Source organism: Pithys albifrons, chromosome 2 (assembly GCF_047495875.1).
Source record: "Pithys albifrons albifrons isolate INPA30051 chromosome 2, PitAlb_v1, whole genome shotgun sequence".
NCBI classification, from domain to species: domain Eukaryota; kingdom Metazoa; phylum Chordata; class Aves; order Passeriformes; family Thamnophilidae; genus Pithys; species Pithys albifrons.
Window position 1 is genome coordinate 52,834,500 of NC_092459.1, and position 27,398 is coordinate 52,861,897.

General features: G+C 41.1%; 1 long non-coding RNA gene across 1 annotated transcript; it reads right to left on the reverse strand.

The window, feature by feature from the left end:
- Positions 1-5,918: 5,918 nt before the first annotated feature.
- On the reverse strand, positions 5,919-26,859 carry LOC139668346 (uncharacterized). The gene is made up of 3 exons (XR_011697036.1): positions 26,777-26,859; positions 7,325-7,440; positions 5,919-5,973 (listed from the first exon to the last, which is right to left on the reverse strand). It is a non-coding gene; the product is annotated as an uncharacterized lncRNA (long non-coding RNA).
- Between the last annotated feature and the right edge of the window lie 539 nt (positions 26,860-27,398).

The window sequence follows — 27,398 nt, forward strand, 5'->3', positions numbered from 1 at the left end:
GGGCTACAAGAGGTCTTCTAAGGGCAGGGCCGCTGGTCACAGCTGGGGGCTGCACTCCCTCCTCTCTCATGGAAATGATACAGCTCCTAAACTAATAAAAAAATCTGCTTTGCTATTTTTGTCCAAATATTTGAGCACTTCAGACATCCTTGGACAAAACACACCAGCTATTGGCATGTTCTTGCTAATCCAAGAGAACCTTTTGCGTGGGCCTCTGCTTTCTAACCTGAGATTGACTTTAATTATCCATTATTTTGCCTTCCTCCCTGTGAGCCTCTTGCTGAATGCATTGTGCATATTAGTCAATCATCACATCTTACAGAGCACTATACTTTACATCTTGGCTTCAGTGTCATTTATGTGCACTGAGTGGAGACAGAAATCAGTTTTAAGACGCTGGGTAAATGTAAGCATGCTAGGGCCTGTCTGTCCCTATAGTAAATAGCTTTGCTGACATTTAAGTTGCACATGGCTTGATGTTAGGTCAAACAAAAATGTCACACTATAATCACTTTTTAAATAGCTGTTTCCGGCTCAGTTAGTACTGTATAGTTCCACAAGAGAAAGCACTTATAAGCTGACAGACAGAAAGAGGAACCGTCTGTATAGGATGTTTGCCTAATCCCATCCCTGTCCTTGCCTGTCAGGCTTGGAGGCTTTATTTGTTTTAAAAAAAAAAAAAAAAGCTTATACAATTTGATGCCACCATACTTTTCAGCTGGGCAGACTCTAAAGAATACTCATGAATAAGTTCTGGGTAGAACTCACATCTTTGATGTGGCTGTGAGGGGGTTGGTTGGCCCTCGGTGCACCCAGCCCTCAACAGTTTTTGGGGCTGATACTGTTGTCTAGGGGCACTATGGTGCTGAGGTGCTATTGCTGGGAGAAGGCATGTAGGTAACAATCCTTTGCTTTGACAGCTGAAAATCTGAGGGTTTTTGCATTCACTGACGCCACTCCTTAATTTTGTCTCTGCCTTTGAACCAGCCCATGAAGGACATGGACCTTGGGGTAGCCATGCTTCCTGTCTCAGATACTCCAGTTTGATGTGACAGTCTCCGTATAGAATTATAGAATCATTTAGGTTGGAAACAACCTTTATATGTTTTCACTGAGGCTCTGTCATCCTGCCATTTCCTAAGCAGGAACTGGAATTCCCATGGGGCACATCAATGGCTTGTCATGGAGCACAGCAGCATTCACTGGGTCCCAGTTCCCCATCAACACAGACAGGCAGTGGGCCAGAGCACCCGGTGATGAGGCTAAAGTGTGTATACGTCTTTCCTCTCCATAACCCAAATACATCTGTAGGGAATACTTGCATCCCACCATTTGGACCCATGTCTGAGGTGTCTTCTTATCTCTCCTACTTTCCCAAAATCAGCTATGTGTGCAGTGCTGCCCACCTGAAGTTTTGCCTTTGCCCCACAAACCCTCCTGGGGCTTATGAGCAATTTCTTTTGTCGCAATGGATGGCTGTAATCCAAAGGTGTAACAGTGGATCGTGAAACAGTTGTAGCATGCAAAGCATGATGAATGAGAGTGCATGATCTTTTGTCCAGGAAGAACGGTGTTGGAGAAGCCATGGAAACCTGTGAGGGAATGAAGCAGTCTTGTCATCAGTGGTTTAGCAGGAAAGAAGGAACCAGGCTTTCTTGGCTCCCACTGCAACCTTTTTCTTCTTAATTTGATCTCTGGCTCTATTATGTCTAACAAACTGGGAGTCTTAGAAGGTGGTATAGAAGTGACTGAATCCCACCACGAGAGTCAAGCCCAAACCTTGAAAACCCCTGGCTGCTGCTTCACGGAGGCTGCTGACCCCAGCTTGTAGGTCTGTTGTAAGTCATTTCCTTTCCTGATTAGGTCAGAACAGTGGCACCAACCTGAGTGTGTCAACATTGGGATTTCCTGCTGCGTTGATTTTCCTCTATTCTCAAGCAAGCTGTAAGTTATACTTTTTAAGTTGAAAAGCAAGTTTATTTGTGCAGAGATGTATTTCCAAGCTGCATTTAGACAGTAAGCAGTAAATGTTCACACATTCCTCATTTAACATCATACTTGCAAGAGGTAGTGGCTACTATCTAATCACATAATAATGGATACAATAGATAAGCAAAACTCTTCCACATGCAGACTGTGGAAGACACGCTTTTGCCAAATGCAGTTGTAAACTATGTGGCACTGTGAAGGTGGAGCTGGGAAAAGTATTACAGAGGTAGGGCAAGATAATGTTTTGTTTACAACTACCTAGTATTTCTTAACCCAGAAGCAACTTTTGTTACACCTCAAATTTCTATTGGTAAATTTTTTTTTAGGCACAGTTTACTGGAAATGACTGCATCTTTGCCCTACCACTGATGTGAAGGCAAATGGTTGCAGTTGCATGCAAGCTGTGTGGAGCTGCTTTGGGGCTGCTAGAGAGTTCATGCTGGCCAGGAAATGGATGAGGAAGAAACAGGGGGATGAAGTATATACAGTGCACAGAAAATTTATTTAGAATGACCATGAATTCACAGTCCAGCCATTTCTCCCTGTTTTAGGCTCTTCACCAGTACGAAGAATGAAATGGGACCCGAGAAGCCAACTGTGGGTGAGTGTTCCTGATAGAGCATAAAAATTGAATGCACTGAAAAACAAATGCTATGATTTTTGATATTTTACAGATTCACTGGCCAAGAGGACTCAGGCTAGGCAAAAGGAAAGGTCCCACTGATGATTCAGATAGAAACTTTCTGAGTTTACATCCTTGTATTGTGGAATTCTTCTTACTCATAAAACACACAGACCAGAGTAGGGGCAATGACAGTTTTGTTACGTGTTACATGTAAAATCATGTGTGCCATGATGAACCTTTAATGAGATGCGATGTTTAGTATTGTAAGCTATCACCCTTAGTTTTCTCTGCTCATCATCAAATAAAGACTTAGGAAAACTCAGGCAAGGGAAGATTTTCTTCAGTCTTACAACACTTAAAATGTATTATTAAGGCATTCAGCTGAAAGACACTTCCTAGAAAATCAGAGTTTAATAATCAAATATTATTTAAACTATCACAGTTATCTCTGTTGTTTTTTTTCTTGTTAAAAATGCTTAACTTCCTTTCTATTATACATCACATACACACTGGTCAGTTGTATGTGATTAGTAGACATGTTCTTGCAACATCAGCTATCATTCTTGTTAGTGAAGATCACAGAATGACAAAATGGTTGAGGTTGGAAGGGTCCTCTCGAGTTCATCTGGTCTAACCCTTCTGCTCAAGCTGGGTCAGTGAGGATAGGTGATCGTAGACCATGTCCATACAGCTCTTGACTCTCTTTGAGCATGGAAACTCCACAAACTCTTAAAAAAAAAAAAAAAAAAGACACACTAAAATGAGAACTAAAAAGATGTTAACATTTCCACTTTTTATTTTGCTGATTCCACATTTTTTAGTTCTATGTAAAAATTTATGCAAGAATATTATTAAGTGATTCTTTACACCCACAATTTCACTGTTTCTTTGCAAGTGGATCATAAATCCTCAAAAAATTTAATGCTAAAACGTGCAGCCACATACCATTGAAATTCCTGAGGATTTTTCAGTATTAAAGGCTGTCTTCTGAGGTACTGCAACTTTTCACATCCTGTAGTTTTCATATGAGAAATCTAGTACTGTAATATCAACCTGAATTTCTGCTGTGCAGAAAAGTACTAATTTTAACTTACCTCCCTTTTAAACTAAGGTTCCTTAGATGAGGCAAATATTTAGATAGTTCTTTTGGGCTTTTTTTTCGGAAAAAAAAAAGACTTAATTTGGACACTTGGGTCATGATATATTTTATGCTTTAATGCAAATTTATAATCAATTTGCAGGTGGTGTGGACACACCTAAGTAGAAGACATGCTTTTTTGGTGAAGTGTGTATCTCAGCTAGGCTTTTTGACCAAGCGCATTTGCAGATGTCACTTATATATGCCTTCCTGTGTGCAGTTGTGTATCTGCTCTGTGAGAATTGGTATTTAGTTTCTAATTGTTTTGCTAAAAGTAAAATTAATGCTTTTATAACCAGAGGAGCAAGATTCCTGTCAGAGAGCTCTCTGACTGTGAAAGTGGCACAGCATGGATACAAAGGCTCAAGAAAGCATTTCAAGACTGCTGAAAGTTGCAATAACTCCATGCAAGACACCGTGATAAAATGCTGTGCAAAAGCATTTTGCTGCAGGGCACTGACAGGTCAGTGTGGTAACATTAGGAAGATGATAGCAGTGCTTGAATGATGATTCCACGTGAAAAATATTCACTTCTTTTTGACTGTTTGGAGGGTCATTCCAAATAATGCTACAAAAGAGGCACATTATAAGATTGTTGGGGTGAAATTTGTAATTGTTATGGATAATGTAGTTGGTTGGCCTCTGTAAACTGGTTACTGTGCCATTCACAATTCACAATAAAACCTACCCCAATAAAATGTTTATCTATTCCCTTCTTTGTCTACTTGCTGTTTTGGTTGGTTTGGGGTTTTTTGTGAATAGTTTTGATTTTTACAAAGCTTGTCAGTAAGATTCTTGCTGTCTCAAAGTTCTGGTTTTTTGTTTGTTTGCTTGTTTGTTTGTTTTTTTACCATGTGAACATTTCAGTCAAAACAAATATCACAACTTAAAGAGGTACCGATGGTTGTCAAGCTGGAAAGGACTGGCTGTCTGGATTAACTGGTAGAAAGAGGAATCTTCTACTTGCTTGACTGAAGTTTGGCTCTGCTAATTTAGTAATGACTCCTCAGCCTTGGTTCATGCCTTAAAGTTTTGTGCCTTCCTTGGTGTGGATTGTGACTCTGCTAATAGTAAACACTTCATTTATTTCTAAGATATTCCCAGAGACAAGTGCAAATCTCCTCCAAATCCCCAATTTCATAAGTATTTTTGATTTTTTTTCATTGGTTGTCAGTTAATTGTCACTGTTCTTTGACTTTCTTTTGTGACTATTTTTGTATAAAAATTTAAAAAATAATAATAATAAGCATGTGCAGAAAGGTGAGAGACAAATCCTTCCTTTCTCACAGAGCATACTTTCCGTGATCAAAGATTTATTTGCTTTTTTTTTCCTATTCAGTTTGGGGTTTTTTTCTATTTCAGTTTTCATTTTTCTTTAATTTCTTTTCAATTTATTCCCCCCCCCTCCTTTTTATTTTTTCAATTTCCTGTTCCTGCATAACTGAGCTGCTAGCAGCTATGTTATAAGGTGAGTTGTCTTAAGTAGATACAAATCTGAAATAGAAAAGCGTTTTCCTCAACAAAAGCTGCAAAACTCAGTGTATTGGCAGAGGAAAAATTGCTGTTCTCACCCTTCCCTGTTTTTACATCAAGGCTATTTTAGTCTGAATTAGAAGACTAAAGCACTGTGAGGCAATAATATTTCATGTATTTGAATTTGGGGTCTTGTGAGGTTTTTTGTGGTCATTGCCCAGGAAATTAAGGTTTGTCTTGGATTTTACCTTTAAATTTTTGAAATATGAACTTTTTTTTAAGACATATTAATCGGATATTTTATTTATTGTGGCTGATGGCCAAGATGCTCAATTTATAATTGAATTACAGATTTAGGCATAAAGTTACAGCTCCATTTCATGCAACTTTTTGCATTGAATTTGTGACTTGCCATGTGAAAAGGGAAAACTTTCTACAGCGAGCAACTGCTATTCAATCCCGTTTTTCACTGCTGTGAAGTGCTTGCACAGCACTGTGCATCCTCCCTGCAGGAAACCCATTCCCGTTCAGAGTCCTTAGATGCAGCAAAATGTTTTCTTCACCTCAGAATGCAGCTGTGAGCAATAGGCTGTGCTGTACCAAATACAGTTCCTTGCTGTTGATTTGAACGTTATTCTGCTCTTTTTTTTTTCCTGTTTTCTCCATGTAAACATTTCAGAAAACCTTTCTGTTGGCTTCTTGGCTGCAATATTTCAGGAGGGGAAAAGAAAAGCAGATCTTTTGTGACCTGAAAAACATGGAAATGGGATTTTCAATAAGCAGCTGGAAGCAGTGCCTCCAAACCCTAGTTTGCAGGTGTTTTTCAGCCACTCAGCAGAGCACAGAAAATGTCACATTCCATGAGGAACACAGCTGAGATACCAGCTGAACAACACTCACAAAGTGTCTTAAACAATCTCCTGGCCAAAAAATATTCTGGTAAAGAGGTTATGTGTAATTTTTAATACTAAATATTTTTGTGAATGGAACTTTTCTCAAGAAGATACAAATGTGTCACTTTTAAAATACACTAATTGGAAATAATTTTCAAGCAAACTTGTCAAAAATAGTCTATCAAAATAATTATGAAAAACACTTTTATTTAGGGAATGTTATTCACTGCTCCCATATCAGATATGCTAAAAACATGTTGTAAATAAGAATCCCAGGCCAAAATATTCAGGATGCCTCCAATACCACTGGAGCTGGGTAAGTTTAATTTAGTACTATTATTGTACTCCATGTGGTTTTGACAAATGAAACAGAACATTTAAATGCTTTATCCAAAGCCTTTCCCTGTATTTTTCTTTGCTTATAGGATGCCTATGTTTAAATTTCTTCCTCATTCAGTTGTTAGAATCTTTTTATATTCTGGGGAGGATGGACACTGGGAAGACCTGCTATCAATTGCTGCTATAATGTGTGTGAGAACTAGAAAAAATTATTTATCTTCAAATCAACAGAGTACCCTGGACAAACCAAGCATTTATTTTCATTTTTTTTTTAAATTAAAATAGGAACACCATGTCAAAACACTATCATTCAAAATTTAAATAAATCTCTCTGAAAATATTTTTTCTCAATTTTACTTCTATTTTTTTCATACAAACCTATGAGCCAAGTTTGACATAAATTCTTGCATAATTTCAACATGTGTCTGCTTCTACTAACAGATAAACTACACAGGTAAAAAGAAAATTACTTTCTCTAAAGCTACTACTTGCATATTGGATATGTATCTGTTGCTTAAACAGCAGTGGTTAAAATTACAATATATCACCCAGTCCTATGACACAAAATCACATTATCTTTTTAAGGAAGAATATATATATATACATATTCTACTCTTTGCTTTTGAATCACCCACTGCTGCTGTTTGATCAGAACTTTGAATTATGGAGAGAGTCTCCCAGACTCTGCTAGTAACTATTCGCTGTAACTTGTGTGTGCCTTTGTGAAGCCCACAATGTGCCTGCAGGTAAACAACTAATTAGCCCTTTTATACAAGTGAAATGGGTTTCCAATTATTGCTGTCACCTCTCTCCTCCATATTCTTCACATGCATTTTGCTTAGGCCTTAGGGATGCCTCATAGCTTACCAAACCAGATAGCCTTGTCTTTCTTTCTTCTCTCCACCCTTCAGCAAGTGTTTAATCCAAGCCAAGCCGCTGAGCTGCTGTGCTTGCCCTCATGCTGCTGTGCTGGTGGGAGAACCCTTGTGAGGGAAAGAATGAGCGTTTTAGATAAAACAAGGAAATGTAAAATGCATGTAGGCAAGAACAAGGGATAGTAGTTTATAATCAGATGTAGCACTGCCAGAGTGTCTGTATTGGTAAGAGTCTGTAGAAGCATCCCAGGTCCCTAGATTAGCACAGAGAACTAAAGGGAAAAAAATGTGACTAGCAGTATCTAGTGCATATGGGCATGAACAAGGAAATCCAGAGGAATCTGTAACACAGTGTGTTACAAGCAGCACAGAGGTGCAAACTAGTCCTGTGACCTGCTTATCTATAGAAAACTGGGACTGGATCCAGTTACTTTGATCCTCTGAGAAACCAGGGAATGCAACATCATGTACAGCTAATTTGGCAGAGTTCACCTAGAGTACAGCTCCAGCCCTAACACAGGGCAGGTGGCATGACCGTGCTGCTGTGCTGCCTGCCTGCCTGAAGCACAGTGCTTCCCTTTGGCAGATGAGTGCCTTTCCACAGCGTGGGATTTTTGTCTTCACAGTTGCTCTAAGAAAAAAAAAATGCCTTGCGCTTCTTTTTCTCCAAAGACGGACCCATCTCTTGAGCACAGGAGTCCTGTTTCCATCAGCGTATTTGGAAATCTTTACAGCATTCCACCAGAGCCAATGCAACTCTGATGCTTTATTTCTGAGAGGCATAGCAAGTATGGAATATATTACCTTTCTGGGAAAATCCTGAGTTGGATTATTGCTTTGGCACTTCTCAAGTGGCCTTCTCATTCCGTATCCTGAAGTACCTCCCAGGATAATAAATTATATTACCCACAACCAGTATGACCTCAGTAATATCCACCTATGGCCAAGAATAGCTCCATGTTACTGTCAGTTAATCAGTGGTGGAATTCGTTAACTGAGAAAGCGAGAGCCCAGAAGGAACCCTTTCCTCCTGATGCCCAGTGGCATGGCATAACACAAAAGCCATCTAACCAGTCACCATCAGCTGGACAAAGGGAGGCTGGACATTGCCAGACAATTCATTCCTCTGGCCCATGAGAGGGACACGGGGCACACACAATCACCCTTGCATACACATCTCATGCATGGTCACACTTGGGTTTGTCATCCCACCTTCATGCAAGGATGACCTGAGCTGCTATCACATTAAGCTGTGCACTGCTCTGACCTTAAACCTCAACCCTGTGTAATCTGATGTAATCTGGTTTCCCAATGCTGCAAATGGAAGCCCTCTAAATTCAGGCTAAAGCTTATTCCTGTGGTGTACAGAAATTGGTATGTGTAATCACACTCAGCACGTTGATCTAGGCTTTGGGGAACCCAGTTAGGCTGTTTGCTGCCTTTCTGTAGCCATCCAGGGAGCCTTTCTGGGAACAAAGATCAAAGAGTCCATATTTTGTTGTAGATTTAAAAAGGCATCTCTGCTTCTACACCCTGACGTGGTTAGTGCCCAGCCTTTATTCTTGCAAGCGTAAGTGATGAGATGAGACAAAAGCCAATGGAGATCTAGAGGAGCAGAACGAAGCTTCTTATGCTCCAGAGGGAAAATTCCAGACTGCCCCACTAGTTGGAAATGCTGGTAAGGGTGCTGCTGACAGTAAGCAGAGGGCCTGATGCTGCTCAGTCTCCCACACTGGCACAGCCAATGCCCAGGACTGCCCTTCTCACTGAAGACTTTTTTCCCCTGCAAACAGAACTGGACCTGAGGCAGTAGGGGGATAGTGATCCATATGAAAGGCAAGCAGAAAGCACCGAAGAAAGTGTGATCTTGAATGCCTCTGTAGTCTCAAGATCTCATAGACATGCAGGTGTGCTATGATGGATTTCTCCCTGAATGCATTCTTGATCTTCCTGCTCCTTTGCAACACCTCTCTGACAGCCTGCAGGGCTCTTTGGTATCACTCTTTGTTCCATTCAGAGTTCATCCACCTCTCTTAACCTCCTTTACTCTGTCAACAACCTTTTTCACCCTCCCACCACAAACAGCAGACACCCAGTTCCCCCTAAAGTGCCTTTTTTTTTAACATATGAAAAATGCCTTGCTTTTCCCTCTCCTCCTCCACTCTGCTCCACACCACATATTCTGGAAGTCACCGTCAGACCACACTGGAGTGTTACCTCCATTGCCCAGGGCTAGGATCATGTTACAGCTTTTCTCTTCTCACTAAAGATGTGTGCTCTGATTTGAACTTCAAAGTTCAGGGATGTTTGGAATCTGGGTTTTTGGCTTGGACCTCTCACAGTGCCTCGTGTCAGCATCTAGGAGTTGACAGAAGTTGCTTGCAGCTGGGACAGCCAGGTCTGCATGATGCAAATGACCAAGAATAAAAGAGAGAAACTCCAGTCCACTAATTAAAATTGGCCCCGTGAGGAATTGCCTGGCCTCTGGAGACACACCAAGATACTTTTCTTTCTGCCCAAGCCACAGGTCAGGCAGTGGTCACCTGGATGCTGGAAATCCTGACAAGCAAGGATATTTCAGGAGGCTAGGGTCACACACGCTGACCTGATGGCACACATCTTCAAGGGACTGGGCCAGGTGAAAGTGGTAGAGAAGATCCTTACAGAGAGATAACCTCATCTGGCATGTGGCTTCTTTCCCTTTGCAATGGCTTTGGGGAGGCTGGGCTGTTGGAGAGAAGAGGTGATGAGTAGAACAAGTGTTTTTTGTTTATTCTTTATTTTACCAGAGTAGGGTTGGACAGCTTGACTTTGCCTCCAGATCAGGACTCTGTGTGCACAAGGTGGGAGGAAGATGAGCGTGTTCCTCTCCTGGCAGTGTGGCACCACATCCCTCAGCCTGCCACTGCTGGGGGATGCGAGTGCGGCATTTCAAGCCTGTGCTCTCTGTATGCCCTCAGCCTGCTCCTCGGGTAAGGGGTCCTGCAGCACTGCCCAGGTGTCCGTGCACGCCTCAGGGATCCTGCCCAGTATCAAAACAAATAGGTCTGTCATTTTCTCTTCTGCCTACAGGAACCGAAAGTTTCCTTCCCGCCCTTTCCTCCTGGAAGAAAATAGACATCTGAGAGAGGGAACAGAGAGGCCAGGGAGGACCAGTGGCCCCCACACTCCCCAGATAGCAGGGAGCTGTTGCAGCTCAGGCTATTTTTAACCTGTTTTTGTTGCACACTGGCAGTCGCATCTCTCATTACTTTCTTCCTTCTCTGTCTCTGTCTGTCTTTGCAGCTCCTTCCTGTTACCATGAGATGTGTGAACTATATATGGCCTGGGAAATCTGCAGCAGGCAGTATTTTTAAACCATCCAGGCCTCCAGTTTGCAGGCTGCTGTGACGCAGTCTATCTGACTTTGTGAGTTTCTCATGGGAATGCAGGGTGCCCAGCAGCAGCCTGCGAAGCTTGGCTGTTTATTTTTTGGCCTCCACGATGCAACCCTTGAGGCCCAGGCTGACATCTAGAGACTTGGGAAGCAACAGACCTTGTGTGTGTGTAGGGGAGGGTTTGAGCCTGGCTGTCATCACAGTGCAGCTTTCTGGATGTCAGCTGCAGGTCTGCAAAGTAAGGTGACTTTTCCAGCTGGCCAAGTGTTGCCATTGAACCCGAACGGCTGGACACAGGGAGGATGTCCCTAAGCACCTGCCCTCCTGTAGAGCACTTGTCTCAGTTCAAAGTCCTTGCTCATACCCTCTGTGGAAGTGGTATCACTTTTGTAATATTTGGAACTTAGGACTGCCAAATTTAGTTTGGTTTGGTACATCGCTCAGTCCCCTGTGATCTGTCCTGTAGCTTTGGAGCCCTTCTCTAAACACAGTGAGAAGACTTATGGAAGATGGTATGGTATGCCTGGGAGGCAGTGCCTCTGAAAGCTGAGAATCAGGCTGGATCCTGTGAGCTTCGTTCATGAAACCTGTGTATGGCAATGGACTGTCTGTGTCTGGTGCAGTGCTCTAGCTAGGCAAAATTCTTGGTGGGGAAAACAAAGGAGAAGGTAGAGTCCAGACCACTGGGGGGGATTGTTTAAAGAAAAGGTGTGTAAGGAATATAGGTCCTCAGATAAGCCAAAGACATCAAAATCAGATGGAAGGTGCAGGGGAACAGGTTTACAGTGAGGAAACCCTGGACAACAGACATCCAGTGTAGATAAGACTGATTAAAAATACATAAAGAAATATTTGGAAGCAAATCGCTTGACTAGCTTCACATGCCCAACAAACCTTTTTTTTTGCCTCTTCTTCCACAGCTAAAATTCTGAGTAAAAAGTTGCTGTTGAGGACAAAAAAATTCCTTGAGAGTTTTTTTCTCATTGCCACCTTTTATTTCTGTTTTATATTCAACAGACAGAAAGTAAAAAGTTGTTTTGAGATTTTTTGCTGGAAACATCCTGTCCAAAAATATTCTTTGAGCATTTTCACTGTAAGAAAAGGCAGGAGCCACTTGTATTGTCTACAGCATGAACATCCATTTTTCTCATGGTACTATTTTTTGCTGAAATTCTTGCAGAAAATAAACAACGTGTTTTAGTCATTCATAACCTTGTAGATTAAAGAATCTCTTAATCAGATTTTCTTCTGTGTGAAAATGGTGTGTTTCTTGTTCTTTTAATATTATGATGCTTATAGACTCAAATTAAGTAACTATTCTCTGAAGATTCTTGTATATGACGTTATTGTTGTTGAAGAAGGAATCATAGAATCATAGAACTGTTTAGGCTGGAAAAGACCTCTAAGATTATGAACCCAGTACTGCCAACTCCATAATTAAGTCATGTGCCTAAGAGCCACATGTACATGTCTTTTAAATACCTTCTGGGATGCTGACTCCACCACTTCCCTGGGCATCTTGTCCCAATGCTTGACACCTCCTTTGATCAATAAATTTCTTCTAATATGCAGTCTAAACATCCCCTGGTGCAACTGAAGACCATTTCCTCTTGTGTTGTTTGTTATTTGGAAGAAGAGGCCAACGCCCACCTTGCTATGACCTTTCAGAGAGTCGTAAAGAGCAATAAGGTCTCCCCTGAACCTCCTTTTCTTTCAGGCTAAATACCTCCAGCTCTCTCTGCTGATCCTCATAAGTGCTCCAGATCCGTCACCAGCTTGGTTGCCCTTCTCTGGACTCAATACAGTGTCTCAAAGTCTTTCTTGTAAAGAAAGGTTGAAAATTCAACACAGGGTTCAGGGTGTGGCCTCACCAGAACTGAGGACTGGGGGACGGTCACTGCCCTGGTCCTTCTGGCCACATTATTTCTGACACAAGCCAGGATGCCACTGGCCTTCTTGGCTTCTTGCCCTGGGCACAGTGCTAGATCATATTCAGCTGCTGTTAACCAACAGCCCCAGGTCCTTTTCTACCCAGCAGCTTTCCAGCCACTCTTCCCAGGCTGTAGCACTGCATGAGGTTGTTGTGACCCAAATGCAGGACCCAGCACCTGACCTTGTTGAACCTTGTACAACTGGTCATAGAATCATAGAATCAGTTGGGTCGGAAGACACCTCTGAGACCATCAAGTCCAACCCTTAATCCAACCCCACTTTGATTACTAAATCGTGGCACTAAGTGCCACGTCCAGTCTCACCTTAAAAATCCCCAGGGTCAGAGAATCAGCCCATCAATCCAGTCAGCCCAGACTCCTCTGCAGACCCTTCCTGCTGTCCAGCAGATCAACACTCCCAACCAAACTGGTGTCATCTGTCAACTTGCTGAGGGTGAACTCAATTCCCTTATCCAGATTCTCTGGGCTCAGCCATATAAATCATGCTCCTGACCATGAGCAAAGTCTCCCTAGGAGAATGTTGTGGGAAATATTGTCAAAGGCTTTACTAAAGTCCATGTAAATACATCCTCAGCCACTTTGTCACAGAAAGAGATCAAGTTGGTCAAGCGAGACCTGACTTTCAGAAACTTATCCTGGCTGGGCCTGATCCCCTGGTTGTCCTGCACGTGCCACATGATGGCACTCAAGATTATCTGCTCCATGACCTTCCCTGGTACTGAGTTCAGTCTGACAGACCTGTAGTTCCCCAGATCCTCTTTCTGACCCTTCTTACAGATGGGCATAATTGATGAACTTGGCTGCAAGCATATAAAATATTTGCAAATATATTTGCTTGTTTTTACATGCTTTTATCTACTGCTGTCATTTGTATTTTTTTTCTTCAGTCACAGTCCTAACACTGGCAGTGAGGAAGTTTACTCAAAGTCTTTGGGATGCAGTTGATTTTTATAGATTTCAGTGTGCTTTGGACCATACCCATCTAATTTTTTTTGAGATGCTTGTTCTAGGTTCATGCAAATACCTGTGATTTTTGAAAATTATTCTTTCAGACTTCAAGAATTTACACAGTTTAAAGAATGTTGGTCGGTGTTTATATGGTAATAATTTGACCTCTGCACCTCTTCATTCAATTTATTTTATGTGTTAATAAGGCATAATATTTCAGTTTGCCAAAAAGTGAATGATTGCAGATATTATCAGAAAACCACTGGGTTTGGTACCATGACACTAGACAGTATTATGGAGAAGGCTAATTTCTCAGGGCCTGAATCAGTGTAGGAAAGCCTCTGTGCCCAGGAAACTGTTTTTATGCATGATTAACTTTTTCGATATATAAACATTTAGGTAAAACAACAGCAAGAATATGAGTTTAGCAAGACTAAAAGAAAACATGATATATGTTTATCACTAATAGGTAAGGCAAAGGAAACAGATAAATCCTCATTGTTCCACTGGTGATAACCACCCCTAGGAATGACTTAGGAGCCTGGTGACATTAGTAAAGATGCACTCCCATTTAGTAAATAAAATCCTGGATGAAATTCTGACAGTGGAATATTATATTAGGTAAAGTAAGGATTTTATCTTGCTTGGTGAGTGTTATTTTCCAAGTAGATATTGTTCATGAAAACAGGGTTTTTCTTAACATGGCGTCATATCCAAACTTTGCTTTTATTGTCTTCTTTCTTTTAGAAAAGGCCTTAGTTTAAGCACACACATTATTTTGGGATCAAAATGGTTTTATCATTCCAGAGATGCTTTCCAAAGTGTTCCCATGACACAGAGTGGTCAGTGGACATTTAATTCTGCAGATGCCAATTAGAATACAAGGTCTAAGAGGAAGTTCGTTTCTGGGCAGTGAGAGTGCATCGTGGGTGGTCATAGACGCCACAAAGCCTATGACTTCAGCCACCTGAGAAATTAAAAAATGAACCCTGACTGAGGAAGCTTGCTGGCATTACATCATTTACACATAAAAACAAAAAATAGATTTATAGGGCACATGGGTGGCCATGAGCCAGCAGCCACTCTAGAAGTCTCAGCTGTATCCAACACACTAATGCCCTTTAATACCATTCTTTGTACAAAGGGATCCCACTCTCCTACTCCTCTACTTTGGATTTCTGTTTTTCAATTGTTGCCATGGATTGACTGTGACTCTGAGATATGTTGCCTAAGCTGCAGCTGTACAGGGTGTGCTTTTCATTGAAGTCATATGATGTGTGCCAGGTGTTTTTCCAAACCAGCGTAGCCCTGGAGAAATGTACTGCTGCTGCAATTTTAACGGGGATTGGGAACAGACTTAAGGGGTTTCTACAGATTTGATGTGTTTGAAATACGTTATTATGGTGGTACTCACCACTCAGAAGTAGGGATAGGGTTGTTCTCTTTCAGAAACTATCTTAACAGATTACTAACAGTCTGAAAAACAATTATTTGAGGGGGGGCAGGGAAATATTATCTAGTATAAAAGCTGGAGAACTAATAGCTCAGAGTAGTAGCTAAGAAGGAACAGAGCTGAAGCAAGTGGTGTCAGAGGGCATAGCTCTGGTGGTCCTTGTTGGGAATGGGAAGAGGAGAGCCCTAGGAGTGGCTTTAAATGAAGAAGAAACCACAGGAAGGATCAGATGATTTTGCAAGGAGAAGGGCAGTGAGGCTGATCAGTCATGGGAATAACTGCTGGCAAGAAGAGGAGGCATGCAGGAGGCATTGGGATCCTTGGGGACAGTGGTTATTCTTTGGGGTCTGGCTGTCCACATATGCAAAGGCAGTTATAAGGTCTTTCTGAGTATCATCTATCCCTGTTGCTTTAGTCTCTGAAACTCCCCTCTCACCCCAAAAATGCACCAGTCACCTCAGGGAGAGGGTTGGATCATGATCAGCTCATATCCCTGGAAAAGGACCCTCTGCACACTGACCCCTGGGCAGTCTCCCCGAAAGCATCTCTGAGCTTTCTTTAATTAATACTTTGATTCATGCTCAAGCAAGAGAAAACAAACATAGTCCGGTTCCAGTGTTCAGATCCCTCAATGTAAGCCAGATGTCACAGCTGGTTCCTACAACTGCTCTCAGTGTGGCAGTGTGACCTCCTGCCGCACGCCACACAAGGGCAACAGTCAGGGACGAGCCCAGTAGCTGCCTCAATGCGTCTTGCTTTCATATTTAATCTCAAAATATGTTTCCTGGTCTTGATATTCTCATTCCCGTCTCTCTCTCTCCTTTCTTTCTTTCCTCCTCACTATTCCCTCCCACCTTGAAACTTGGCACACAGAACGTTATCTGAGCAGCAAAATGAAGGAAAAACAAAAAGAAAAAGAAAGGATGAAAGAAAACAGCCCTATGTCTGTTTGTTTCTAAGGCAACAGGTAGGAGATGCAGAACACTGGCATCCTCCCAGCTGCATGCCTGCAGTGCCAGGGTTGCTCTGTGCCCCACGGGGACTGGTAGGAGGCTGTCTGTCTGTCAGCATGGGCACTGGGGAAATTGTGTGAAACAAATAAGCTTCACTTGTGCTCCCATGTCAGCCCTTTGTGCAGGGCCGGCGCTGTGGCTACCCAGTCCCCAGCTCCCCTTCCTGGGTGCCTGGAGACCGACGAGCAGACAGGCAAGTAAAAAACATCATCTTGGGTGACCTCAGATGACAATGTAAAATTTGAGACACATTTAAAACAACAGGACTAGAAATAAATTACTTCCTCCTCCCAGGGTTACAGCTGGGTCATGCAGGAAGGGGGACATGATTATCACTTCAGGAAAGAGAAGATGCATTTGGCAGTTTCAAATTTTACTGAAATAAATTAAAGGGAAGGCTTTTCCGACTGTTGTTTTGGTGGAGTTTTTTTAGTATCTAGACTTATTCCACCTGCCTCCATCCATTTTAAGCAATCATTGTGGGACAACCCATGAAGCTGTGGTCACAGTCCAGAAGCAGGGCAGGAGAACACTCAGATCAAAATAAGTCAAAGACAAGCAGTGCTGAATCCAGATGAAGTGTGTTGGCACTGCTGAAAGCCATGCTCCAGAGCCTTATGGCTGCATTTAGGGGTATGGGCTAAAGCAGAAAGAGGCTCGTGGAGGGGTTGGATGACAGCAGCCCACAGGCTGAGTCCTGCCCCTGCCTCAGCAGGAGAATAACCTGGACATAAAATCACTGTTGCAGTGGCTGCCCAGTAACACTTTTCCAGCCTTTCCACCAGGTTAGGGCTAGGAAACATTTTCATACAGATAGGTTGCTTTGAGCTAGGCTACTGGAAGATACATGGCATAGAAGTTGTTATCAAAATGTGATTGGATGTGTCTGAAACAAGAGGAGATTTGCTAAAGGCAGGCTATGAGGGCTTGGCCCCTTCCCTGTCTTTCCTGTTTTTTACTGTGGGGACATGCTCCTGCACCATGTGATGGGGACTCCAACACTACAGACTGAGGATGTCATTATGGTCTGTCTCACTGATTATGACTTTGATGCCCCTGACTTTGCCTCAATGTTCTTGAAGGCTATAGTTAGGCTTCTTGGAAAGGTTCCATTGAGCTGACCTGTCTCCACTTGCTCTAAAATATCAAACATCCAAGTACCCATTGTCTTCAAAACTAAGAAGACTTCCAGAAAGCTCTGCAGAATTTATTTCTGAGGTTTTCTGAAATATGAAGCAGTTGACCTGTTTCTCTAGCTGTAGCACTAGGTTTCATGAAAAGCCCAGGCAGTACCTGAATAGTTTTTCAGAATAAATTTAACTTCATCTGACTTTAGTTGAGGTCAGCATAACCATAGGTGCCTAAAAGAAATATTCCTTGTAGGATCCATAGAGAATGCAGGAATACTATGCCTGGCATTGAATACATGCAATTGTTGGACAATCTATGGCAAAAGAAATTATGCCCAGAGTTCAAAATGCCAGTCTCCATACTTTCAGAAGCAGTGTTTCTCTGCAGACAGGTATGTTGCAAAGCTAAAATTATTCTCAGAGAAATCCAGAATAACTTCATTGCAAAGCATGACAATATTTCTTTCCTAGATTATGAGGATTAAATTTAAATATGGGGCTAATAAATCACCTCTTGGTCAGTCTAGTTGAGCCTTCTATATGTAATAATGACTTTTCCAGCTAGAGTGAGTTAGGTATTGGTAATGAATAGTGGGCTGTAAATTCTTTGAGACTACATCTGTATGTATATATGTGGTTATGGCTATGGGTCTGGAAGGTGTGAGGCATGTGTGTGAATGCTGGAGGAGGTGTTTAATGAAAGAATTGGCAAGAAACAGAAATAGCCTCTATGTGATAGTTGCAGAAATTCACCGGAGTAGCTGCATGTACCTGCTGTTCTAAGAATTGTCTGTCATGTCCATCGTACCCAGGGGAGATTAAAAAGATGGGTTTGCATCCATATACCCAAATAACCTTATGTGAATAGACAAAACCTGTAGGATTTCTTACTACACCTACTTACCGTTTTTGATTCCTGTGGAATGGTTAACAAGTAATTAATTCTTGGAGCAGTAAAATTTTGCTTGTTTTGGAAAAGTTTAATTGTCTTAGAAAAGTAATGCCTTCTATTTCTAAATTAACACTGAAAAGACATACTCAAAAAGGCATTTTGAAGCCCTCTTAGGCCAAGTTACCTGGATCTACAAGGGTTACCTGGGTTTACAAGTACCAAGCAAGTACTCAACATGACTTCATTTGAGCTCCATGTAGGTTTTAGGAAGCATCTTGCAAAAGATCATAGAGTAGAACTTCCATTCATTAGCATGATACTGTGAAGTTTTGTGAGTTGGGTTTTTTGTGGTTGTCGCTTTTTTATATCTAAAAGATAATGTATCTCAGATCTGTTGTACCTCATCTTTATTTATATCCAAGTCTTTTGTTTCTGTGCATTTTTTATTTTGTTGTGGCTCCTTTTGAAAGAAGAATAATAAAAGAGAAAGTGGAATCTCATATACAAAAAGAAATGTCCTCCAGCTTGTCAGAGGTAAAGAACTGTGGCTTTTATTTTACTACAGGGAGCACAGTTACCTCAAAAAACAGTTTACTTTACAGTACCATGCTTTCTTATATTATTTATCTCTCTGTTTTTCACTTTCTGTCATCGGATTGTTTTAAGATTTCCCATTCTATAAAAAATCTTCATATTGCAGACATGAAACTGTGCCTACATAGAAAAAAAATAAGATTATACATTTATTTACAAGTAATTCTGGGACAAATGTGATGAGTAGTTATAACATCATAACATCAGGGAAATGAGATGTTTTGCAAGGTAAGAGATAAACAGAAATACGCTCCTTGCCCTAAACGATACACATCAACAACATGTGGAGAACCCCTGTGCTTACAGCTCACTTACAGATCAGGCAAAGAGGAATTCACATCTGTGCCATCCCACACTTGAGAAACTTCAGCCTGATCTGAGCAACACAGAGTTTATGTTTTCCATAGCAGGAGGCGACATAGGAACTATGACATTAAACTCAGGAAAATGTTGAAGCATGTCCCAGCTTAAGCACTTGAATAATCACATTACATGTCAAATGTTCATACGGAACTCCTTTAAACTATCTGGCTCACAAGATTTGGTATTTGGCCAAATGCATGAATTAAAAATAACTTCTTCTGGCTCTCTTAAAGGCACCAGGACATTTCTACCAAAGGAAATATCATTTGTATATCACATATCCTTTGATTACCCAAAAGGTCTGTACTAAGACCTGCTGGTTCAAAATGTGGCGTCTTTTCCACAAACAAGACGATACTAGAGAGCTGCTTATGCATCCACTGTGAAAGCACCATTAAATTTAGGTCATTGGCTTTATAATGATTGTAATGGAAAAATACTATTCCCCAAGGTTTGAGGAGAACAATTGCCTTCTAATTTCTCTGCAAAGGCAGTTGGAGTGCAAAATATCTCTGCTGGTGTTTTTACACCAACTAAGGGTGCTCAAAAGTGTGCAAGAGCAGCCCAGGATGGAGCTTGTAGCATCTCTGATACTTTGTGGGGTGACATTAGGGTTTGTGCTGAGGACCTTTTGGCAATGCACAGCTTAAGCACCATTACTAATAGTGCTAGTTGTGAGTCTGTGGAGACCTGTTGGCCAGCATGGAGGTTAGCTCCCTAGGGGTGCTTCAGCTCAGGCTGGGAGCCCTGAGCAAACATGCCCAGAGGACCAACCTTTTCTTTACCTGGAGAGGACAAGACCTCAGAGACTCAGTACAGCCTATCATATGTGAGTATCCAACCCAAGAACATCACTCCTCTGAGAAATGAATGGTCTTTAGAGGAAGACATGTGCCTTTGATAGGAAACTCACTGGCAAGTACATGAACAAGCAGTCTTCTCCCACACTGGTTTCTAGTAGAATGACAGCCCCTTCCTCTTGCCCCCAGCACATCTTGCTTTAGGTAAAATAAATAACCTTAAATTCTTGTAAGAGTTAAAAAAAATTCCAGATCCTGAAAAATGTGACAATATCTGAAGCTGACACCAGAGAATTGTAACTATGGCTGATGTAGCAGCAATATTTGCCCTTTTTTGCCTTTCCTTGCCCTTATGCTTTCACCTGAACTGAAGGTGCAAATTGAAGTCCACTTCTGTTTCCATCACTGTTTATTACCAGCTGAGCTTTCTCTGAAGGGACAAGAGGAATTCAAAACGTCAGCTAAAATTGTACTTGTTATAGGGATTTTCAGAAACTTGAATGGTTTTTGCTTGACTCTATAAACTACACTGCATTGCCAGCTTATAAGTTCTCAGCATTATTATACCTCTCCTTTCAATCTTAAACATATTCTTGGCCTGCTGAAGGAGATGGAAAATAAGGGCAAGCACAAACACCATTATCCAAGGTCAGTTCTCATGTTCTCATGATTTCGTGCCCAATAGCTTTCTAGTCAGTGAGGTATTAAAATTTGGAGCTTTGAAGCCAACAAATTGCAAAAATGATCTGCTAGCCCCCTTAGCACAGAAAGAAGTCCATCTGGCTGGACTCTTTCTACATATGCTGTCAGGCAGAGAAAGTTGTCCAGCAATTGTCACCTCCTCCTTTGGCTTCTGAGGTGACTCCACATAATTCACTGAGTGTGCATAAATATTGCTGGCATGCACAGCAGCACAAGCAGCAGGGAAGAAAGCAGGCATTACCAGAGGAAACAGAGCATAATGAGAGCACAGATTATCACCCTCCCACATATGTGTATGCATACACACATATGCACTCACTTCATGAAATATGAGAAAGAAGGGAGAAATTGGAGGGCAGTGAAGTGTAGAGGGTATCTGGGGAGAAGGGGCTTGACTGTTGTGGCTTCTTTTCAACCACAAGGATTTAATGAAACATTAATCTCCAGCGATCTTGACATGCGTGATCACAGTCTTTTGATTTCATCTGAGGAGGCATTTGCAGCAAAACATCTATTTTTGCGGGAGACTTGATTCTACAGGATAAAGAAGACCCTACATCTCAGCTGAATACTAATTTTTATTCTCCAGTTAATTAAAATAGAAAATTCTTTCCACCCTTGAATGATGGGAATGCAAAGAAGCTTAGGGATGGATGAGGTTGCTTTTAATTCATTTGATTTCTGGCATATAAGGAGAAACTTGAAAGTGACCAACTTCAGTATATTTGAGAAGAGACAATTGAAAACAAAAGATTTCAAGTGAATTATCAGACAGGTGCCTGAGAATCAAATACCTTGCTATTGATACCAGCAGCAAAGCTAATTTGGCTCAGTAGCAGCAGGCAGCAATCTGTGTGCATGGCCACAGCATGATACCTAGCACAGCATTCCCTCAATTTACCTTGGACTGAATAAAGTCAACACTTAACAAAGTCCACCAGTGACCCCTGAGACTCCCCTTTTGCCTTCCTGCATGGGCTATCTCCACCAGCAGTCAGTTTGTGCTGTCAGGGCTCTGTGTTGATAAAATTTGCCCAAAATGCAAGTGCTTCTACTTCACAAGAGAAACTGTGACATTTCTGTGCTTGAAAACAATGTGTGGATATGCTGAGCTGTCAGAGGAAATAAGGGAGAATTGACCACTATGATTTTATACAACCAAAATGCTTTTATCTGACTGTTTTTCAGAAAGCTGTATGGCAGGGAGTCTGAGCTTATGAAAGTGATTTTGGAGATAAGGCATTACATCTTTACCAAAGGATACTATCCTGGACTCTACCGGGATTCTACCTACCCCATTTTGATTTTTTTGCTTTTGCTTTTTTTAATTTATTTATTTAGTTAGTTTTGGGGTTTTCTTGGGGTTTTTTCCTTGTTTTGGTTTTGGCTTTTTTTGTATGTGACATGACTGCGTGCTCTTAGGAAAAAAATTCTGCTGCATGTGAGAACCAATGAGCAAAGTGATGCTTCTTGTCATCTCTGAAACATGACTTGGACCTATTTACAAAATTCCAGTAAAGGGGGAAAATATTTGAGATATTATGTGCTAATAACAAAATATTCATGTTCATCTAAGTTGTAACCTCCTTCTTTTGTCCATAACCTGTCAAATAAATATAGTCCATCTGTCAATATGGTTGTCATGCATGGCTAATGGTGAGAGTCCAACTGGTAAAAGCTGTGCTCTGTGCATGCTAAGTGGCACCTGTATATGGAAAAAGTATAGTTAAAAAGAGTCAGGGGAAAAAATGCCCAAATACAAATTTATTATGCAAAAACCTGGGTGTACTGTACCTTTTAAAGTCAATTTGGCATGGCTATATGAATAGGATTTAAATCCACATGAAAAAATGTTCAAACAAGACAAAAAATATTAACTTTAGAGAATGCATTGGGAGTGTAAAGTCATTATTTCTCCCTTCAAGCTGTGGTTTCTCACAGCCTGCTGGAGCAAACTGGTAACCTGAAAGCTGAATAAAATAATATGCATACTTGAAACATGTATCTGAACACTTGGGGCAAGCCATCCTTGGTGCCAAGTTTTCTTTCACATATGCTGTATGAGAATTGATTGTCTTTGTGATTTTTATCCTAGCTGAAACAAATGCACATGTTGTTCTTATTTGTATGAATGGCTAATCCATTTTAATATGCTGTTTTGACACATGTACATGACTTTTGCAAGTTAATAGAGGTGATTCACATCTGTCATGCTTTTCCTTCTGTACTTTGTCCTCCAAACTGGATTTTATTAAAGATAATAGGGATATATATCCTTGTGCCAATGCTAATGACACAAAATTTTGTAAGGACTGATAGGTATCAACTTGGTATAGTACCAAAAAGCCCTGTAGGCTTTCCTTTTGGAATGACCCTCTACAAAATCACCAGTGTACAAAATTCCTTTAGGCATTTTGTCGTTTCCTCAGCTTGCCCCAAAATGCCTTCTGCTGGACTCCCTGTGTGGGGGTTACGATGAGGACAACCTTGTGGTACAAAGAAGAGTCAGGGAGATTTGTGGTGGCTGTTTGGTAGTTTTTCTTGACATAAGGTAGGGGACAAGCAGGCATGGGCAACTAGGAACAATACTTTTCTGCTTTATTTGTACATGTCTAAACCATTTATCTGGATATTAACTGTTATCTCTGAAAATAAACAGATACCTCAGCCAATCTCTCCCAAGCTAGCCCATTAGTCATCAGAAAGAATCAAAGGAAAAAAATCACTTGGCCTGACCTTATACACCTAATTTTGGTGTCATTGCAGATTCAGAGCAGGAGCCTGAAGTGGGAACTGTGAGTAATCATTTGGAGGAGCTTCTTTCATTCCACTGATTATAGTGGAAGTCTATGGAGAGTCACCTTGGGCAAGACATGGGTTTCCTCGCTAAGGAAATCAACAGTTTTAGTGAATTTAAACCCAAACTCAAAACTTGTAATCAAGATGTTCTTAGGAGAGGAGGATGAACTTTTGCTGTAACAGATTGGAGAACATCAAAATAAGAGTAATCAAACTCTAAGCTTTGAGGGGAAAAAAAGTAAATCTCCTAATGGAAAGTGAATATTTTCCTGATTGTTTCCATCTGTACTACACCCTGGCTATCCCATGTGATTTTAACCGATTAGCAAGGAGAAGGAAAACAATTTTCCAGAAATATTTTGCTGCATTCATGCAATTAGTACATTCTGGTTCACAATTACTTTGTATGTAAAAGCCAGGTCCTTCTACAGTATCTGTATAAAAAGAATTATCTAAACAGGACCTGTGTACATTGTAGCTGCCAAGGTGCTGAGCACATGAGTACCCTGTGACATAGATTTGGCAAGAATGAGACTAGACTTGTTATCTTGGCCACATTCCAGAATAAGTAACAGAAGTTGGACAATCTAATTTTCTCTCAGTTTCAGCAGGAGATACTGAGCGTGGTGCTGCTGCTTTATACTTTAGGTAGTTGTTCTCTTTATACAGAGGGGATATAGAATACTAATGGCCTTTGCTGGACTGGTTCTAGAATGTTTATACAGAGGGGATATAATATACTGCCCTCTTGACATTACATTTACTCTGACTCTCCAGAAACAGAAATGACAATTAATCATGCTTGGCAGTCACATATTACTTGGCTCTTCTTACTCTTTCCTACTGCTGCTTAATAGCTGCTTTCTCCCAGTCAGGCAAGGGGATTGTCCCTGTACCCTCAGCAGGTTTCAATCTAAAATACTTTCTATTGACTGCAACAAATTGTCTGCTTGCTTTACTGAAAGGCTCTCAGGAAAAATTTGTCCCAGGACCATAAAGTCAGAGAAGTAATATGGAGTGTACTGAAAGTCACAACTTTATCATACACCCTATTTTTTCCTGATGCTGTTGGGAAGCACATGGGAAGCACATGGCATCTTATATTCTCTTGTAGGGTGAGTCCTGAAGCAAAGAACCAATGTCAAAAGGAGCTAAGTATCTGTGAATGACAATTAGGGACTGCTATTGTCATGGTAGGAAGCACTGGATGTCCACAAGAGAGGTCTGGGATCCTTTAGGCAAAAAGTCTGTTCCAAATGTACACCCTACACATGGCCTTTGTGCAGGAAAAGATTTCATGTTAACAGCACATGCTATTGACACTATTAGCTGTTTTAAGAGAGCTGCTGGATAAATGGAGCTGAGCATGAACAAGGGAGACTCTGCGTTGGTCTCTGATTAGAATCAGACAATGCTGGTCTTGCAGAGCAAGCATTGGCATGAAGTTAGGATTCCTAGGAGATGGAAATTACTTTTTCTCCCAGGGCTACCACTCCCATTAACTGGAGACATGAGACCCCCCTCCTTGCTACAAATTTGACTTGGTATCAGAGTCATTACTCAAGTTTTCTTCATTCAGGCAGTGTGACAGGCAGCAGAATACTGTCCAAACATCAAAAAATGGGTATAGCACCCTGCAGCTAAGGTCCAGAACTCACTAGTTGTTGTCTCTATATAAACAAAAGACTTCTAAGATATAGTATTATGTGTTCATTAAAAAGCTGTTTAAATGGCTGTACTCTTTTCAGATGTGTGCACAGTAACCACTGCACTGTGAAAATAGCTGACTAAAATACATCCTCATCATGACTGTTGAAGATCTTCCCGCTTGCAGGCACTTCCAGCTAAAGCTGCAGGTCTCTTTGGGCTCATTAGGTTTTAGACCACTTGCTTTCATTGACCTGTCAACATCCACAGTACTTACATTATTCAGCATTTTTGCTTAATGCAGAGTTGGTAGCAGCTGATGGGTTCCCTGCTGGAAGTCATGTGCCATTTTCCTGTGCAGGAAAGCCCCAGTTTATGTCACAACTGGTCTTAGAATGAGTTGGGGGGTTGTATGTAAATAAAGCCTAGATGAAAACACAAAGCTATGCTATTTTAAACCCAAGTTGCCATTTCATGCAGCGTTACAGCATAGCACAGGACAGCCTCATTGTGCCTGGCATCAGCAGCTGCTCCCTGTAGATCCCTCTGCCCTGGGGAACTCATTTCAGGGCAAGTCAGCAATGGTTCTGCTATCCCCTCCTGCTAAATTCTTCTGAAGGGAAGTGTAGTGATTCTGCCAAGCCCTCTGCACAAACCCTGCACCTGAGCCTGAGCAGGTTGCTGGAAATCAGCTCCCACCTGAGGTGAGCTCTACAGCATGACTGCTGCCTGCTGATGAGTGCTCTGGGCTCAGCACCTAGGAAAGCTGGGGGAAGACTCAGTAAGCTGGAATCTTGCAAGAGTCACTGTTCTAAATGGTTCAGTTAAACTTCACATTGACAGGGAATTTTTTTATATGATGCCTAAGAACTACAGAGGCCCAAGTTTACATAACCAAAGTGAAAGAAAAAAGGGTGTTCAGTTTTAACGTTAATGATGATGTGTCACAATTTAGCAGGAAACTTTCCTAAACTGCCTCTGATATGAAACTAGATATTAAAAAAAATAGTGCTGAGCAGAGATGAAGAATCACCTCCCCTGACCTGCTGGTGATGCTGCCTGATGCAGCTCTGTATGAGGTTAGTACATGCATGGGCAGCTGTAGAAAGCAAAGGATCCATTGCCACACAGATAAAATAAGTAAGGAACAACAGAAAATATAAGGGTGAAAGATGACTTCAACAGAAAGATAAGGCACAACTTCTGGAAATAGAAGCAAGAAAGCTTTTTCAGGAAGAAAAATGCATTTTATTTTATTTATTCTGATTCAGCACGATATTATCAGGAGATAGAGGACTGATACTGTAGAAAAACTGGGATCAGAATCACTATAGCTGCAAAATTTGCCAATGTTTACATGGAAAATAAAAACCAGAATCTGAAGGAGCAAATTCAAAGCAAAAATGTATAAAGCAAACCTGACAAATCAAGAAACAAGAAAAACATGTTTTCTACTTGCAACCAACAAACATACACATTTTTTTCTTATGAGTTTTACATGGAAGTATCAGAATTTTTCTTTTTTTTTCCTGCTTTCTAGGAATCTTCTAGGTCTTCCCACTCAACTCTTTTATGGACTGTTTGCACTAAAGAGGTGTTCCCAACAAATAAATACACATAATGAATTAAAAGTCTCTCTTTCGAACTGCTGAGACTAATGTGGAAAACAGGCATGTGTATACAAATATATTTAACAAACATTTTTATGTTGATTTAACTATTATTTTCTCTCTCTGCCTCAGAATCCATAGACTAAAAGATAACAAACCTCTACCTCTCTCTGTGCAGTGATCACTTCCACCACCATCTCTCTGATGTCCTCCAAAAGAATGCCAAATCCTATTTAGGCTGACAGACCTGCAAATCAATTAGAAATGTATGGAAGTTATTGAAATTCCTGGAAGTAGAATCATCACACAAACAACTCACAGAAATAGGGAGTCTCTTAGAACAACTTGCCTACTTTCCATGAGACTTTATGCTTTCACCACCTGTCAATGTCAATTATTTGCCACTGCAGCAATATAAAAAACTGCAAGAACACTGTACATGTGTGTAAGGCCACTGAAAGAAGCAAGGGCAGAAATTATACAGCAAATGGCCCTTATGAGGACAAAGCTTCTGTAAAGGGAGTTGACTTGCCTGGGGTTACAAATAAAGCCAAGGGCAGCCCAGCTTCAGTGCTGACTCTGCCTGGGTGTAGCTCAGTCACATATTTCTTGCCAAAGCAGCTCCTCAGCTATGGTCTAGAAATTCTAGTAGACTTTCTGATAAAACAAGTATGGTTACCCATAACAATTTCCTTAAACTATTTCTGTACAGTCTTTTGCTTATTAGTCTTTCCCCTGGTAGACGACTATATGTTCTATGTTTCACTCCTAAAACAAACAACATGC